The 15,178-nt window shown below is 44.6% G+C and overlaps 1 long non-coding RNA gene across 1 annotated transcript in view; it reads right to left on the minus strand.

Moving 5' to 3' along the window:
• Positions 1-3,542: 3,542 nt before the first annotated feature.
• LOC108802709 overlaps positions 3,543-15,178 on the minus strand; it is an 18,897-nt gene continuing 7,261 nt past the window's right edge. The window contains exons 2-3 of the long non-coding RNA XR_001942230.1: positions 13,245-13,248; positions 3,543-3,554 (exon numbers count right to left, since the gene is read on the minus strand). This is a non-coding gene — a long non-coding RNA (uncharacterized LOC108802709). The remainder of the gene's footprint in view (positions 3,555-13,244; positions 13,249-15,178) is intronic.

Below are 15,178 nucleotides of genomic sequence, written 5' to 3' on the forward strand. Positions count from 1 at the left end.
GGGCCCATTGCACTGCATTGAGACCAGAGAAAATATGTGCTTATAGTGTATACAGTATTTCTCCAAAAGGTTGTGTAGCTGGGGTGCTGCCCCTTTAGGCCATGCAGCAGAACCTTTCCACTGGCCACAGATTGTTGCTTCCTGCCTGCAAGGACTGACAGAGCACAGGGAGAGGAGAGGAGCAAGGAAGGATGCTGGTTGGCTGCAGACTAAAGGCCGCCTCTAGCAACAGAGCACAGAGAAGGATTTCCATTGGCTGTATAGCCCTGCCCACTGGAACAGAGTGGGTGCAAGGGCTTCTGGGAGAAGAGGTGCCCGGGATGGTGCAGTGCAGAAAACACAACGATTGGGCAATATTTAGAGAGCCGAGACACCATGTACCATGTAGAGCGGCGGCTGCTGTTTGTACACCGTGAGAGTATATCGAGCAGGATCAGAGAAACAGAATCCCATAAATATGTGCCATGGAATTCTGTTCCCTAATATCTGCATGCGCCCATGCATTCAACTGCTGAACCGCAGCAGCTGGAAGAAGTATAAAAGCAGATTTGAGCTCCTGTCTGCCATTTGCAGAGGAATCGATACGGTTTCTCAGTTGTCAGAAATGGAAGCTCATTATTTTCCTTTCCTTCCCCTACGATTTATTGCGATGTGTCCTATAGGCCCCGCCCACTGCTTCCATTGTTACTGCCTGCCCTGAGTGATCTGTGCACAATCCCTGTTGGGCCCACCCTAAGCTAACAGCAACTGTCAGGCCCTGCACAGCAGAGAAGCAGTGCATGCTGGGAATATTATTGATGGGGAGAGTGTCATGGGGATCGGGCATGCAGCTGGCAGGCAGATTGCCGGAGTGAGCCGTAACTGGAGTTTATGGCCCTCCTAGCCAAAAACGAGCATTTAAGCATTGCAGTGCCATGGGGGGAGGGTAATCTTTGGCGTAGGGAGTGATCAGAGCCCCTGATTGGGTATGAAAGGAGGAAAGTGCCTCCAAAAGCAGAAACATTGGCAGTCCAGGTTTCATTTTAAGAATTTTGTATCCTAAGAAGCCGACACGTTTCGGAGGCTCACGGCGCCCTCCATCAGGGCTTAGTATTGGTGAACAAAGCGTGTACTGGACTGATGCCGGGGCCCTGAGGAGAAGGTCGTGTGATTGCTGTAGGTGATGGTTGTTTATTGATGTCGGGGAGAGTCGTCCTCTCCCATTTGTCAATGAGATGATGATCCATATCCATAAATTCCACCTGTTCTGTTGATGACTCTGGAAAGGGGGATTTATCCTCACTTTGGAGAGATTTTCTTTCACCTCCTGCTGTGTCGCCAGGACAGGAAGTGAGGTAAAAGATCCCCTACGGGACTCAAATTGCAAAAAAAGTGAAGGTTTTTAAACTTCCTGTTATGTCTCCAGAACAGGAAGTGAAAGGAAATCTCCCCACTCAGATAGCAAAAAAAAAAAAATGCAATAGGGGTTTTAAACTTACTATTGGGTCTCCAGGACAGGAATTAAAGGGGAATCTCCCCAACAGGACTCCAAAGCAAAAAACAAACAAACTGTGACATGTGTTTTAAAATTTCCCTATTCCATTCAAAATTAAAAGAAGGTTTTTTCCTGTGCATGCACTTTAAATTTTTCTGACACTCTGGAGTGCCAAGGTGGACAACGTTGGCACTCTAGCTGTGGTGAAACTACAAATGCCATCATGCATCTGCCTCTGTAAGTCATGCCTGTGGCTGTCAGAGTCTTGCAATGCCTCATGGGACTTGTAGTCCCACAACAGCTGGAGGGCCAAGGTTGCCTACCCCTGCTCTATAGGTTCAGTGCTTTCTCTAAATGTAATCATGGATTGAAGTGTAAAAACACCAGAGCAGTGATTACCCCGAAATTCTCGGGTTCTATAAATATCGCTCAGTAGATAAAGATGAAACAATGACTTCATAACAAACCATTGAGTCATTATGTATTGAGTCCAGATACTTAGAGATAACCAGCTTAGATTAGAAGTGTGCTTTAAGAAACACCCTAGTGAGCTCATCGAGTCCCTGCCTACTCAGAACATCAGGTCATGTGACCAGTCATGGCAGCCGCCATTCATTTGCAGTTAAAGGAGATATAAAGCCAACACTTTATTTGTGTTTTTTTAAGATTTAGTAACTAATGATTGAAAACTTGTGTCAGTCTTTTTTTTCTTGACTAATTGGGGGAGAATTTCTTTTACTTCCTGCCCAGAGACATAACAGAAAGTGAGAGGAAAACTCACCAAAGCGAAGAGGAATTCCCCCCACTTAGATATCTGTCACCATAACAGGTGTTCCCCTTTTGAAAGATTTACCCTCAATTCCTGTTTTGCTGACAACTGTCATATTTTGCATTTCTCATCACTTCCTTTAACAGTGATGATGGTCCCCTGGGATATAGAGAGAAGATATCTGAGGGCTGCTAATACCAGCTGCTGATGAGCATGCTTGCCACATTTTGTTATGCTCTTCCATAAGGAGGAACCCAGGTCTGTCTGTGTCCTAATAACCAATGATGCTGTGCAACACATGCAGTATCATTGGCTGCTAGGAAGTAAGCAACTGGGACACAGCATCATTGGTTGCTAGGACACTGGTGGGTGTACCATAATAACCAATGATGTTTGGCTGTGGAACACCCACAGCCTCATTGGTTGCTAGGACCCTGGTGGCTGGGCACACAACATGATTGGTTGCTAGGACCCAAGTGGTTGGACACACAACATCATTGGTTGGTAGTGCTAAACTGACTACACAACATGATTGGTTGCTAGGAACCTAGTGTCTGGATACACAACATCATTGGTTGCTAGGACCCTGGTGGCTGGGCACACAACATCATTGGTTGCTAGGGCCCTAATGGCTGAATACTCAACATCATTGGTTGCTAGGACCATAGTGGCTGGACACATAACATAATTGGTTGCTAGGATTGTAGTGGTTGTCCACACAACATCAATGGTTACTAGGACCCTAGTGGCTGGGCACACAACATCATTGGTTACTAGGACCCTAGTGGCTTTATACACACAACATCATTGGCTGCTAGGACCTTAGTGGCTGGCCACACAACATTATTGGTAGGTAGGACCCTAGTGGCTGGACACACAACATCATTGGTTGCTAGGACCCTAGTGGCTTTATACACAACATCATTGTTTGCTCGGACCCTAGTGGCTGGACACACAACATCATTGGTAGGTAGGACCCTTGTGGCTGGACACACAACATCATTGGTTGCTAGGACCCTAGTGGCTTTATACACAACATCATTGTTTGCTCGGACCCTAGTGGCTGGACACACAACATCATTGGTAGGTAGGACCCTTGTGGCTGGACACACAACATCATTGGTTGCTAGGACCCTAGTGGCTTTATACACACAACATCATTGTTTGCCCGGACCCTAGTGGCTGGACACACATCATTGGTTGCTAGGACACTAGTGGCTGGGCACACAACATCATTGATTGCTAGAACCCTAGTAGCTGGGCACACAATATCATTGGTTGCTAGGACACAGATAGGCACACTATAACAACCTATGGCACTGTTGGACCATCTGTGTCCTAGCAACTAATGATGCTAAATGGCCCAACCAATGATGTTATATATGCGTGCATTCACCTGCCAATGATTTCTACGGGTTGATTGGCTGTACTCTGCGCCTGTCACTCCCAGAAGAGAAAACATGACCACATTGTGTGCTACACGACCAATAACTGCCATGTACATGAGCACTAAAGCTGACCATATGCTGCTTGAATTTTGGTTAATTCCAGTGAATCAACAGAAATGATTACTATTGTTGGCCCTGTTGTTCAGTCATCACGCTCTATACACAGTCTATAGACGTGAGGACACCAAGGAACATTCCAATCTACAATCAGCATAGAAAGAGAGAGGCTTCAGTGACTGGAAAAGCAGGCAGCCGGCTCCGCGGTTCAGGCGAGTAGACAAAAATTAAGCACTTAACCCTTGCAGTGAAGGGGTAGGCCCACTCCAAGGGTATAGAACACTTTTGGCTGCAGTTCTTCTTGATTAGAAGTGAAATTAGAAATGATTAGTCCTTCAAATCTGCTAGGACTACAGATAGGAAGGAGTGCAGGGACAGTGTGTCTGGATTTCAAATATCAGCAAAGGATGATGGGAATGTCATATATAAGGATTATGGGTAATTACACAATGTAAAATGACTTTAGTAAATGCTCAGATGATACGTATGAACGTTTTCATTAATTAGTTCCTTGGCTGGTGGGACATACTCATGTACTTTATTGTATAATGGAAAACTACAATTGTAAGCTGTAAAATACCTTCATTATACGCAATTGTACTGATAATATTCATAAAGTGCAATCCGGGCCCAATAAATGTTTTATTCTATACAAATATTTCCCTTCCCAAAGCAGAAATGTCTTTGTAGACCTCTTGGAAGGTATTATTTACTCTGATTGCCACCATAAAAATAAAAAAACTATATTTGGCACTGGGGTAACGCTAAATAAGTCACTTATGTTGTCTACAATGTTAAAACAGGTGCTGAACTGACACTGCACTTGCCAAAAACATAGAAGAAACAGTGGATTACTCATGTAAACCCCACCCAGGAAGAGTCAAACCCCGCCTATTAGTAGGTGAAGTCCTACTCCTCTGCCAATAGAGCTGCAGGGGAGGTACCAAGAGTGTAGGATCAGTTTAAGGTGCAACTAAAGAGACCCAACCAGGAGGAGCCAAAACCCCACCTATTAGTAGGTGAAGTCCTCCTCCTCTGCTACTAGAAACACAGGGGAGGTATCAAGAGTATAGGATCAGTTTAAGGTGCAACTAAAGAGACCTGTCCCAGAGAAGCCAAACACCACCTGTTAGTAGGTGAAGTCCTCATCCTCTGCCGCTAGAACCACAGGAGAGGTTCCAAGAGTGTGGGATCAGTTTAAGGTGGAACTAAAGAGACCCGCCCTAGAGGAGCCAAACACCACCTGTTAGTAGATGAAGTCCTTATCCTCTGCCACTAGAACCACAGGAGAGGCACCAAGAGTGTAGGATCAGTTTAAGGTGCAACTAAAGAGACACAACCAGGAGGAGCCAAACCCCACATATTAGTAAGTGAAGTGCTCCTCTTCTGCCATAGAACCACAGTGGAGGTACCAAGAGTGTGGGATCAGTTTAAAGTGGAACTAAAGAGACCCGCCCTAGAGGAGCCAAACACCACCTGTTAGTAGGTCGTCACTACAGGAAGCGGCATCACATAATTTTACTTCATGTTATATTGACAAAATGAGCAATATATTCTGAATATTCATATTCATTTTGGGGGAGGGGGATTCATCTTGGTAGGAATTTTATAACTGATCAAGTTCCTGAAAGTGGGCTTCAAGTCTACAGGTCACGTCTGACTGATTAAAAACCATGCCCTCCCTATAGGGCTAAGTCTCAGGCTCTGGTTGAGAAAATATGACTTTATTGAACCCTTGTTGTTTATGTAAAACCAGATCTAGTTTTCTTCATGGCAAACAGAAGACCCGGCACACTCGGCCCTGCACGCTAGTCCCTGCAAATGCTGCAGATGAGGTTTTTAGACTAAGGGCCATATTTGCATAGGCTGCCATTGCCCCCCCTGCACCCAATGCTGCAAATAGCAGTGGCGACCCTGCATGGGCTTCTTGATGTGTGAACTTTGTCACTGTCCCTGGAAATAATTCTAAAATGTATGATCACATCAGGAAAGCAATCAGTGAAAAGATAACAATAAAAAAATGAAACTGTTGTGTGTACCTGGAGATAACATGGAGGAAATCATTATATCGATCCACACGCATCGCACTACGCCAGTGACAAGGGTGCTTTCCACCCGGCCGTCCCTTCTCCCCGCAGGAACAATGCCCTGTGTTTCCTTAGTGCAGAAAATTCTGCTTTACAAGAATAATCTCTTAATTCGTCTCATAACCAGCTTTGCTGGAGGTATTAAAGGGGCAGCATAGTAAAATGGGAGGTTAACCAGTTCTCTGCCCTGAAAGGCTTTTGCTGCATTGCAGGCTTGGTCACATGAAGCATCAAGTACCAGTAACAGGTCAGGATTTCCAGATTTCCACATGGAGATAATCAGTGGGAATCTCTTCCTAAGAATTAACACAACTTTACTCCTACCTGGAATTCTAGAAAACATGACATCTACTTCATATGACTTTAGGAGATTAGTCTTAAAGGATCGTTTCTAAGGAATATACGTAAAGTGGAACTCAGAATGTCATGAATGAAACCTCAAAATGTAAAATATTGCAGCTTACCGGTCCTTAGATGTGGTAGATGTTTTCTTTTTTCATGCCTTTTCCTTTATCTTCACCTGGTGATCCTGCCAGGTGCATAAAGCCAGCCTCATAAACACATGGCTCCAATCTCAACCCTAGCTTCATAAAAATGTGGGTTGATGGGTTTGGTGTGGGGGAACATGAGTGACCTGTACAGAGCCCTGACCTTAACCCTAGCTTCATAAAGACATGGTTTGGTGTGTCTGGTGTGGAGAAACTTGAGTGGCCTGCACAAGGCCCTGATCTCAACCCCAGCTTCATAAAGACATGGTTGATGGGTTTGGTGTGGAGGAACTTGAGTGACCTGCACAGAGCCCTGACCTCAACCCTAGCTTCATAAAGACATGTGGAGGAACTTGAGTGACCTGCACAGAGCCCTGATCTTAACCCTAGCTTTATGAAGACATGGCGTGATGGGTTTGGTGTGGAGGAACATCAGTGACTTGCACAGAGCCCTGACCTCAACCCTACTGTACACCTTTGAGATTAATTGGAATGCTAAATGCAATCCAGGTCTTCTCATCCAACATCAGTGACTTGACCAATGTTCTTCTGGCTGGATGGGAACAATTTCCCATATATAAACTTGTGGAACGCCTTCCCAGAATTGTGTAAGCTGTTATAACCACAAGGGGGGCTCCATATTAGTGTTCATGGAATGGAATGTCCAGCACGTCCATATAAGTGTGAAGGCCAAGTGTCCATACATTGTACGTCAAAAGTTCCTTTGCTTAGACGTAAGCCAAAAGGCTGAAAAAGTTTAGCACTCAAGATGGCTGCCTCATTCCTAGATGATGGGAAAGGACCATGAGACTTTCCTGACGAGGCCTTGAAGCTGGCCATGCAGCAGAAATGATTTGGTGCTACAGGTTATCAATCTCATATATGATTAAGTTGAAGAGCCTTTGAGTAGAAACCAACAACACATTTTTATAACCACTGAGTCTTAGGTAAACACCATCGCCTCTCAAGTGGCTTTGAAGGGCATGATAGCTAAAAAGGGCCCAAAAATGTCATCGCTCAGCAAACCTTCTGCCAGATAGTTATATATTTTTGAAATAGTTCATTATTTATGGAGGATGCCATGGGATGAACTCGGAAGGCAGGGCAAGGGATTAGCCGGGTTAAAGAGTGACAGACTTCTATGTAATGTTTCAGCCACTTTTCTTGAAATTGGAGACGATGGAAATCTGTGTACAAATACTCATCCTGCCTGCAGATCCAGCACTGCAAATATTTTCATCGCACTTTACCAGCAATAAAACGTCTAGATAAATATTTTTGACAAATACTTATTTCCACGGGTAGAAAAAGACCATTGTTGATATTCCAGGGAAAATTGCTTTTTGCTATTGATGGAGGCTATTATATTCCAGGCTCAAGCTCAGACTTGTTTGATTTCTTCTTATATCTGGTCCCTTTTAGGCCTATTTCATCTTATATAATCGGTAGGTATATACCGTAGATCACTGGCTCCATTTCCTGTTAAAGTGTTTCTAAAGCTCAAACTTTTTGTTTCGAAAAAATATGGGCTAGATAAAAATCCTGGTACTAATTTTTTTTGCTGTCTTTGTGCCATTGGGGAGATTTCCCTTCACTTCCTTCCCCAAAGACACAACAGGAAGTGAAAAAAATCTCTGTAAAAGTTGGCCATACACTGTATAAATAATTAATAAGCCAGCTGAAATTAATTCAGTGGGTGGCCCTATTGGCACCAGGGCTGTCTTTAACGTGGGGCAAAAGGGGCAGTTGCCCCGGCGCCCAGTCATTGTCGTGGGGCCCAAAGCAGCTGCCCCTTGAGCCTGCAAATTTTTATTATTATTATTAATAATTACAACCCATTTTTATATGTAAATTTTATATGTAGATAACAATAAAAATAAAAAATTTTTTTTTCAAAAAAATCATAAAAATAATAGTACAGTAACTGTTTTCCAAAAGAAAACATAAACCTTTTATTATTATCATTATTATTATTATTAATAATAAAAGCTGACACCCTCGGCATGTGTTATATGGTTTGCCATTTTAGCTGTTACAGCAGTGATTCTCAACCTGTGGGTCCCTGTGTGATTTCTGCTGTGCTCGGTGAGAGTCCTCCTCAGCCTTCTCCTAGCGCAACAGTGTCAGTTCTCCCGCCACGCCGCCAGGTGTCGCTGCAGCAGCCGCGTCATCCCTAAATGTTACCGTTGGGGGTCACCACAACTTGGCAAATGTTACCAAGGGGTCCCGGCCCTAGAAAGGTTGAGAACCACTGCCCTAGATGGTGTTGAGGAGTACAGGATCTTTACAGCACACCAGTAAAACAATACACAACACATACAGTCACAAGACTCTAGTGCTCCACCTTCTGGCTTTAAATGGTAAATATGAATATGTTTTGTAACTTTAAGTTTATTTTTAAAATGAAGAGGAAGTGATGAGAGGAAGTGGACCTGTCAGTTAAAGTAACACTCGACATAAATCAATTGTATGTGTGCTGGCAACATGCATAGATACATTTGTTTAGATTAAGCCAGGGGTAGGCAGCTACATATACTCTCATGCATCTGCCTCTGCCAGTCATGCCTGTGACTGTCAAAGTCTTGCAATGCCTCATGGAACTTGTAGTTCCACAACAGCTGGAGCTCTGAGGTTGCCCACCCCTGGTCTAAATGTATAATAAAAAGTGAATCTCACAATTGTTGGTTGAAAGTTATGTAGATTGAGGGACAGTGTCAGAAGCAAGGATTGCAAAATTTTTATTTCTACCGGGGTGTCCCTTGAAGTTATTTTCTGCTGTCTGGCCTCTTTAAAAAGACTTTGTTGTCACATCAGTACATGTGTTGTAGATCTTTATTACATTAATAATACGTTTGCGTGTTCCAGTTGGAATGCCTAGTGTGCAGAACTGGTAATGTTCTCATTAGAAGGTTGTAAACTCAGGTTAATTGCTCTTTATGGATTTACAATCCCCTTGTTAGGAAAAGGAAATCCTTGGTGTACAGCGCCCCCTCCTGTTCTCTTTACATACTGCAGATTTAAGTGTGCACAAGTCTTTACTGCTTGCTGAGGAGCAGCTAACAATTTCTTCAAGATTGCTAGTCTATGGAGGCAGAAATTCTGTAAATTGTGGCTGTGCTTTCTTCACTACCGGAAAGTAAACAAAGTCAACAATCATTCCCACTTTCAGCAGTAAATGGAGATGGTCAGGGACTGGGGTCATACTACAGGAGATGGTCACAGATGGCAGATATACTACAGGAAATGGTCAGAGACTGGGGCCATACTACAGGAGATGGTCACGGATGGCAGATATACTACAGAAACGGTCAGAGACTGGGGACATACTAAAGGAGATGGTCACGGATGGCAGATATACTACAGGAAATGGTCAGAGACTGGGGCCATACTACAGGACATGGTCAAGGATGGCAGATATACTACAGGAAATGGTCAGAGACTGGGGCCATACTAAAGGAGGTGGTCACAGACTGCAGATATACTACAGGAAATGGTCAGAATCTGGGGACATGCTACAGGACATGGTCAGAAACTGCAGATATTCTACAGGGGATGGTCAGAGACTGATACATACTACAGGAAATTGATAGAGACTGCACTGCAGTGACGGTGATTATTAGAGACTGCAGACATACTGCATTAAGTAGTCAGAGACTGGCACTGAGAAACTCAGGTTCCCCTCAGTAAGATCCATTATAAAAGAAATAAAAGATCAGAGAACAGGAAGTGGACGGCACAGAGAAGTAATAAAGTGAGAAAGAAATGAGGATTAGGAGAAAAGTCTACAACATTTATAACTGGATGCTCAGTGCTGAGACACTCATTATACTTTCAGAAGTCAGAATAGGATGTGTGTTTCCTGCACTTACTTAAAAGGCATGCACTGTGATACAGTGTGCACTACTGGTGCTGATACATTGGTATACTATGGCTGTCCTAGCAGTGCAGGTAATGTAGAGCTGTCCTAGCAGTGCAGATAATGTAGAGCTGTCCTAGCAGTGCAGGTAATGTAGAGCTGTCCTAGCAGTGCAGGTAATGTAGAGCTGTCCTAGCAGTGCAGGTAATGTAGAGCTCTCCTAGCAGTGCAGGTAATGTAGAGAAGTCCTAGCAGTGCAGGTAATGTAGAGCTGTCCTAGCAGTGCAGGTAATGTAGAGGTGTCCTAGCAGTGCAGATAATGTAGAGCTGTCCTAGCAGTGCAGATAATGTAGAGCTGTCCTAGCAGTGAGGTAATGTAGAGCTGTCCTAGCAGTGCAGGTAATGTAGAGCTGTCTTAGCAGTGCAGGTAATGTAGAGCTGTCCTTGTAGTGCAGGTAATGTAGAGCTGTCCTAGCAGTGCAGGTAATGTAGAGCTGTCCTAGCAGTGCAGGTAATGTAGAGCGGTCCTAGCAGTGCAGGTAATGTAGAGCTGTCCTAGCAGTGCAGGTACTGTGGGGCAATGTTAGTAGTGCGGGCACTGTAGGGCAGTCCTAGCAGTGCAGATACTATAGGGCAGTCCTAGCAGTGCAGGTAATGTTGTACAATGTAGTAGCTCTGGCTGTGGCTCTCTCATAGGTGCAGGACCTAGCACACATCTGGGGAGACCCTCCTGGTCATTCCTGCTACTTCACGGGTCAGTTGGAAAGTCTCTTAACATTTGTCTTCATACCATTCCAGGTTACATGCTGCTCAGGAGGTTGGAGTCAACCATTGAAAATGCTGATCAATGGTTGCCAGGGCCTAGGAGCCACACACTCATACCCTGGGCCTTTGTGTGGCCCATGTTCAGGCACTTCCTACGTTGTCACTTTGTTGCATGCACTTGCAGTGGCCATGCTGATACACAGTGCACAGGCATAGTCCACCCGTCGTCACCATCAAAAAGCCAGTCCAGAGCAATGACGGGGAGCTTATGTCGGAGCAAGTGCATATAGACAGGAAGTGGCTGCAGGAGATCAACAGCATGGAGATACAAAAGAGGATGAAGAAAAGGCCATGAAATTGTAATTCTTCCATTGTGAAGCCCAATGCAGAATTTACCTATCAAATTATCCAATGAGATTGAGGAAATGATCTGAATAAACAGCACCTGACAAGTGGAATATTTTATTACTGCAGATAAAGCTTCAGCCGATAAGTGAAGGCATCTCTGTCCACACACACCTGTATGCTGCACCTATTGTACAGAACGTCATATACCAGTATACACAACAATACGGCTATTATACGCAGAAAGACAAAGGATTACACATGCAAATACCACCATATACTATTGGAGTTCTGCTATGATACACAGCCAATAAATGAGGCTTCTGGCCAAGCAACAATAATGACCTGCTTTCTTTGAAAAAGCTTTACATATTTTACAATGCTGAAACAAATTACATTGGCCACGCACATTAACATTGTATCAGTTCAAAAAAATTAAATCCAAATTATAAAATGTTTGCACAGCCATTCGCTCTGCGATCATCTGGCTTTTACATTCATTGCACATTTTGGCCACCAGATGGAGCCCAGGAGCATAGCCATTTCCTATGTTCCTTGGCTCCATCTAGTGGCCATAGTAAAAAATAGTCAGATTGTTCGCATAGCTAACGGCTCTGTGTACATTTTTTATATGCACCCTTTAGTGTTGTGCTTAGGCCTCATTTAGTCCATGCTGTACATGGGTTAATGAGCAATACCATGCATGCGACACAATATGCTGTGTATACTTTTCAATGGTACCCCTACACACATACATGGAATAAACATACACAACTGCCACTCCCCACATGTAATAGAAATGTGTTGACTTGGAATAAAATAAATCAGATACATTTTTTTTTGCCCATGGACATACATTGAAAATATATTGGCAATGCAATGTTGATGCAGCAAAAAACATGTAAAGATGCATACATAGGCGTGATAGCTTGGTGAATTAAGCACGCAGAATCTATAAAGAGCATATAGTAAGGAAATGATTCCTGATACCTATGACCCAACCTGCTGATTTGACTTCCCGTGTATGACCTGGCTTGCCCCTTTGACCTATTTCTGGATCTCGCCTACCCATTGTGACCCTACTTGTATATTGGACTTTGCTTTTCTGTCTACTGATTATGTTCCTTGCTGCCTGACTATGCTGACTAAGCTTTAGCCTCCTCGGGTGCTGAAAAGTTCCTCTGTCTGGTTCCTTCTCAGTGATTTACAGTCACCCTGGTGCGCACATCTGATGACCAGCTCTGCTTGCAACTTTGGCCTTTGCGCTACTTTGTGTCCTCACATGAGGTGTTGGACAAGAGATGGAAGAGAAGCCTCCTCGTCCGTTTGGTCTCCCAGGTATGTGACAGAATTAGGTAAGAATATGCAATAGAAAACAAAAGGGAACAGAGCGCCACCTCCGTGTGCTTGTATTATACACACGGAGGTGGCGCTCTGTTCCCTTTTGTTTTCTATGTTCGTGGTGGAAGCCCCAGAGCCTTGGATGAGCAGCCCCTCAAGTCTTTGTGAAAAACTGTGATAAACTGTTGAAAACTTTGAGTGTGCAACAGCAAGTGGATTGTTCAGCTGGCAGCCATTAGCGCCAAGAGCTAAAGAAAAAGAATATGCAATAGCCTGATGAAGTCCTTGCAAAGTCTGCAGTTTATCTGGAGGCTCTCAGCAAAGTTGGAGTTTCATTTTCCATGCCATAAGTCACATCTTACGAGAGATGTTTGTTATAGGATATGTGGGATTTACCAGCGTGGCCAAGACTAAAAACATGGGGGTTGAGTATCATACTTTATATTGACTTTGCTTGTTTTTTTTCTTCTTTAAACAGGATTAATTTCCACGCCATCACCATATAAAACATGCAGTTGTCTAGAAGAATCCTTCAAGAATGGATGAGTGATGTCTACTGTTATAGATCAGATGAACATGGCACTGGTGTAATGTATTTAGATTACCTGAGGAACCCTACTGTACTGCTCCTCAACTGTTCAAAGGTAGTTGGAGGTTCACCTACAGTATGTTACCCAAACAACTGAAATCTAGACTTTGAGATCCCAGAAAATAGTTCTACACTATGGCCATTCACACCCTTCGTGATCTACACTGACCACCAATGTAAGGGGGCACTACAGTGACCACCAATATAAGGAGGAACTTCATGACCACCAATGTAAGGGGACAGCACACTGACCACCAATGTAAGGGGACAGCACACTGACCACCAATGTAAGAGGGAACTAGACTGACCACCAATGTGAGGGGACACTACACTGACCACAAATGTAAAGGGACACTACACTGACCACCAATGAAAGGGGGGCACTACACTGACCACCAATGTAGGGGGCAGCACACTGACCACCAATGTAAGGGGGTACTAGACTGACCAGCAATGTAAGGGGGTACTAGACTGACCAGCAATGTAAGGGGGCACTACATTGACCACCAATGTAAGGGGGCACTACACTGACCACCAATGTAAGGGGGCAATACACTGACCACCAATGTAAGTAGGTACTACTCCGACCACAAATGTAAGGGGGCACTACACTGACCACCAATGTAAAATGTAAGGGGGCACTACACTGACCCCCAATGTAAGGGGGAACTACACTGACCACCAATGTAAGGGGTACTACACTGACCACAAATGTAAGGGGGTACTACACTGACCACCAATGTGAGGGGACACTACACTGACCACCAATGTAAGGGGGCACTACACTGACCACCAATGTAAGGGGGCACTACACTGACCACCAATGTAAGGGGGCACTACAGTGACCACCAATATAAGGAGGAACTTCATGACCACCAATGTAAGGGGACAGCACACTGACCACCAATGTAAGGGGACAGCACACTGACCACCAATGTAAGAGGGAACTAGACTGACCACCAATGTGAGGGGACACTACACTGACCACAAATGTAAAGGGACACTACACTGACCACCAATGAAAGGGGGGCACTACACTGACCACCAATGTAGGGGGCAGCACACTGACCACCAATGTAAGGGGGTACTAGACTGACCAGCAATGTAAGGGGGTACTAGACTGACCAGCAATGTAAGGGGGCACTACATTGACCACCAATGTAAGGGGGCACTACACTGACCACCAATGTAAGGGGGTACTACACTGACCACAAATGTAAGGGGGCACTACACTGACCACCAATGTAAGGGGGCACTACACTGACCACCAATGTAAGGGGTACTACACTGACCAGCAATGTAAGGGGGCACTACACTGACCACCACTGTAAGTGGGTACTACCCTGACCACCACTGTAAGTGGGTACTACACTGACCACAAATGTAAGGGGGCACTACACTGACCACCAATGTAAGGGAGTATTACACTGACCACAAATGTAAGGGGGTACTACACTGACCACCAATGTGAGGGGACACTACACTGACCACCAATGTAAGGGGGCACTACACTGACCACCAATGTAAGGGGTACTACACTGACCACCAATGTAAGGGGGCACTACAGTGACCACCAATATAAGGAGGAACTTCATGACCACCAATGTAAGGGGACAGCACACTGACCACCAATGTAAGGGGACAGCACACTGACCACCAATGTAAGAGGGAACTAGACTGACCACCAATGTGAGGGGACACTACACTGACCACAAATGTAAAGGGACACTACACTGACCACCAATGAAAGGGGGGCACTACACTGACCACCAATGTAGGGGGCAGCACACTGACCACCAATGTAAGGGGGTACTAGACTGACCAGCAATGTAAGGGGGTACTAGACTGACCAGCAATGTAAGGGGGCACTACATTGACCACCAATGTAAGGGGGCACTACACTGACCACCAATGTAAGGGGGAACTACACTGACAGGCAATGAAAGGGGGCATACCACT

The sequence above is a fragment of the Nanorana parkeri genome, unplaced genomic scaffold (genome assembly GCF_000935625.1).
Source record: "Nanorana parkeri isolate BGI_ZX_2015 unplaced genomic scaffold, ASM93562v1 scaffold50, whole genome shotgun sequence".
NCBI lineage: Eukaryota > Metazoa > Chordata > Amphibia > Anura > Dicroglossidae > Nanorana > Nanorana parkeri.